Genomic DNA, 4063 nt, shown 5'->3' on the forward strand with positions numbered 1-4063 from the left:
TCACAAATACATACAATCACCATTCCTGGCTGACAAGGAGCATAGACTACGGTGTCATCAGCATATGTACCTGCCCAGTCGAAAGTGCATAGACTACAATATCGTCAACATACACACATACATCACAACCATTACAGGCTTACAAGGAGCATAGACTACAATATCGTTAACGTACAGACACACATACATACATACATAGCCTTTATTGGCATAGACTACAATATCGTCAACATATACATATACATACACAGCCTTCATTGGCATACAAGGAGCATCGACTACAATATCGTCAACGTACAGACACACATACATACATACATAGCCTTTATTGGCATAGACTACGATATCGTCAACATACACACATACATACACATACATACATACAAGGAGCATAGACTACAATATCGTCAACGTACAGACACACATACATACATACATAGCCTTTATTGGCATAGACTACGATATCGTCAACATACACACATACATACACATACATACATACAAGGAGCATCGACTACAATATCGTCAACGTACGGACACACATACATACATACATAGCCTTTATTGGCATAGACTACGATATCGTCAACATACACACATACATACACATACATACATACAAGGAGCATTGACTACAGTATCGTCAACATACACACATACATACACATACATACATACAAGGAGCATTGACTACAATATCGTCAACGTACAGACACACATACATACATACATAGCCTTTATTGGCATAGACTACAATATCGTCAACATACACACATACATACACATACATACATACAAGGAGCATTGACTACAGTATCGTCAACATACACACATACATACACATACATACATACAAGGAGCATCGACTACAATATCGTCAACGTACAGACACACATACATACATACATAGCCTTTATTGGCATAGACTACGATATCGTCAACATACACACATACATACACATACATACATACAAGGAGCATAGACTACAATATCGTCAACGTACAGACACACATACATACATACATAGCCTTTATTGGCATAGACTACGATATCGTCAACATACACACATACATACACATACATACATACAAGGAGCATCGACTACAATATCGTCAACATACACACATACATACATACATAGCCTTTATTGGCATAGACTACGATATCGTCAACATACACACATACATACACATACATACATACAAGGAGCATTGACTACAATATCGTCAACGTACGGACACACATACATACATACATAGCCTTTATTGGCATAGACTACAATATCGTCAACATACACACATACATACACAATACATACATACAAGGAGCATTGACTACAATATCGTCAACGTACGGACACACATACATACATACATAGCCTTTATTGGCATAGACTACAATATCGTCAACATACACACATACATACACAATACATACATACAAGGAGCATAGACTACAGTATCGTCAACATAAATATAAAAAGAAGCATAGACTACAGTATCGTCAACGTACAACATATATACATATTGGCATACAAGGAGCATAGATTACAATATCGTCAATGTACATACATACATAAAACTATTATTATTATTATTATTATTATTTACACACACAGCATTTTTTGGCATAAAAGTATTATTATTATTATTATTATTATTATTATTATTATTATTATTATTATTGTAACCCGCTTTAATTCTCCTGCAGAACCAAAGCCTTGTATTGGCATAGACTACGGTATCATCAACATACACAGCCTTTATCGGCAGACAAGGAGCATAGATTACAATATCGTCAACGTACACAAATGGGACCTCAGTAGTGCAGCGGGTTAAACGTCTTGCTGCAGAAAATCTGCTGGCTGGAGGGTTAGTACAGTCAGGGTGAGCTCCCACCTGTCAGCCCTAGCTTCTGCCTATTGAGTCACAAGAAAGAAGGAGAGGAGGAAAGAAAGAAAGGATAGAAGAAGAAGGAAAGAAGGAGAGGAGAAGAGGGAAGACGGAGGGGCAAAATGTGGGGGAAGAAAGAAGGGAGAGGAAGAAAAAAAAGAAGGAGAGGAAGAAAGGATGGAAAGAGGAGAGGAAAAGAAGGGATAGCAAGTGGAAAGAAAGGAGAAGAGAAGGAAACAATAAGAGGAAGGAAGGAAGGAAGGAAGGAAGGAAGGAAGGAAGGAAGGAAGGAAGGAATGAGAAAGTGAAGGGACATTAAGGGGGAAGGAGGAGAGGAAGAAAGGATAGTAAAAGAGGAAAGAAAAGAGGAGAAGAAGGGAAGAAGGAGAGGAAAAGAAAGGCTAGTAAAAGAAGAAAGAAAAGAGGAGAAGAAGGAGAGGAAAAGATAGGAAGAAGGAGAAGAAGAGGAAAAGAAGGGATAGTAAAAGAACAGGAAAAGGAGGAGGAGGAGGAGGGGAAAAGAAGGGATAGTAAAATAAAGGAGGAGAGGACAAGAAAAGGAGAGGAAGGAAGGATAGTAAAAGAGGAAAGAAAAGAGGAAAAGAAGGAGAGGAAAAGAAGGGATAGTAAGTAGAAAGAAAGGAGAGGAAAGGGAAACAATAAAAGGAAGGAAGGAAGGAGAAGAAAGTGAAGGGAGAACAAGTGGAAAGAAGGAGAGGAAGAAAGGATAGTAAAAGAGGAAAGAAAAGAGGAGAAGGGAAGAAGGAGAGGAAAAGAAGGGATAGTAAAAGAGGAAAGAAGAGAGGAGAAGAAGGAAAGGAAAAGATAGGAAGAAGGAGAGGAAGAAAGGATAGTAAAAGAGGAAAGAAAAGAGGAGAAGGGAAGAAGGAGAGGAAAAGAAGGGATAGTAAAAGTAAAGGAGGAGAGGACAAGAAGAAAAAAGGAGAGGAAGAAAGGATAGTAAAAGAGGGAAGAAATGGGGAGGAGAAGGGAAGAAGGAGAGGAAAAGAAGGGATAGTAAAAGAACAGGAAAAGGAGGAGAGGAAAAGGAGAAGGAGGGATTGCAAGAAGAAAGGAAGGAGAGGAAAAGAGGAAAAGAAGGAGAGGAAAAGAAGGGATAGTAAGTAGAAAGAAAGGAGAGGAAAAGGAAACAATAAGAGGACAAGAAGAAAAAAGAGAGGAAGAAATGATAGTAAAAGAGGAAAGAAAAGAGGAGAAGAAGGAGAGGAAAAGAAGGGATAGTAAAAGAACAGGAAAAGGAGGAGAGGAAAAGGAGGGATAGTGAAAGTAAAGGAGGAGAGGACAAGAAGAAAAAAGAGAGGAAGAAATGATAGTAAAAGAGGAAAGAAAAGAGGAGAAGAAGGAGAGGAAAAGAAGGGATAGTAAAAGAACAGGAAAAGGAGGAGAGGAAAAGGAGGGATAGTGAAAGTAAAGGAGGAGAGGACAAGAAGAGGAAAAGAGAGGAAGAAAGGATAGTAAAAGAGGAAAGAAAAGAGGAAAAGAAGGAGAGGGAAAGAAGGGATAGCAGTAGGGAAAAAAGGAGAGGGAAACAAGGGAGAGAAAGAAGGGATAGAGTCAGAGGAAAGGAAGAGGAAAAGTGTGAAGAGGAAACTGGGAAGAAGAAGGGAAGAGAGAAAGAAGGGAAGGAGGAAGAAGAAGGGAAGGAGGAATGCACTCACCCGGCCTTTGGGCTCAGCTGCCTCTTTCTTCGGGAAAAGAAGGAAGGAAGGAAGGAAGGAAGGAAGGAAGGAAAGAAGGAGAGAGGGAGGGAGGAAGAGCTCACCTGCCCAGGCCACGCCCCCGCTCACCTGCACGCCCCGCCCACTTTCTGGCTCTGGCCTTGGCCACGCCCCTTCTGAGACAAGCCCCGCCCACGCCTTCCCTCCTGGGCTCCTCCTCGCGGGACATCCCAAGCCACGCCCGCCGCCGCCGCTGATTGGACGCTTTGGGAGCAGCCTCGGCCCCTGATTGGTGGAGGAGCAGCCCTTCCTGGAACCGCCCCTGGGGTTGGGAAGGGTCGCTGGAGAATATAATATAATATAATATAATATAATATAATATAATATAATATAACTAGCTGTGCCCGGTTATATATAATATATAGTTATATATAATATAACTTTGCTGTGGCAAAGTGGTGGTGGTATTGGTTAAAAATGGTTGTGTAATT

The 4063-nt window shown here is 40.6% G+C and overlaps 1 protein-coding gene across 1 annotated transcript in view; it reads right to left on the minus strand.

The window, feature by feature from the left end:
* zbtb7b (zinc finger and BTB domain containing 7B) overlaps positions 1-3614 on the minus strand; it is a 54328-nt gene extending 50714 nt beyond the window's left edge. Inside the window, exon 1 of the mRNA XM_062964978.1 lies at positions 3573-3614. The gene's annotated coding sequence lies outside the window, so the exon portion shown is untranslated. The remainder of the gene's footprint in view (positions 1-3572) is intronic.
* Between the last annotated feature and the right edge of the window lie 449 nt (positions 3615-4063).

The sequence above is a fragment of the Anolis carolinensis genome, unplaced genomic scaffold (assembly GCF_035594765.1).
Source record: "Anolis carolinensis isolate JA03-04 unplaced genomic scaffold, rAnoCar3.1.pri scaffold_14, whole genome shotgun sequence".
NCBI lineage: Eukaryota > Metazoa > Chordata > Lepidosauria > Squamata > Dactyloidae > Anolis > Anolis carolinensis.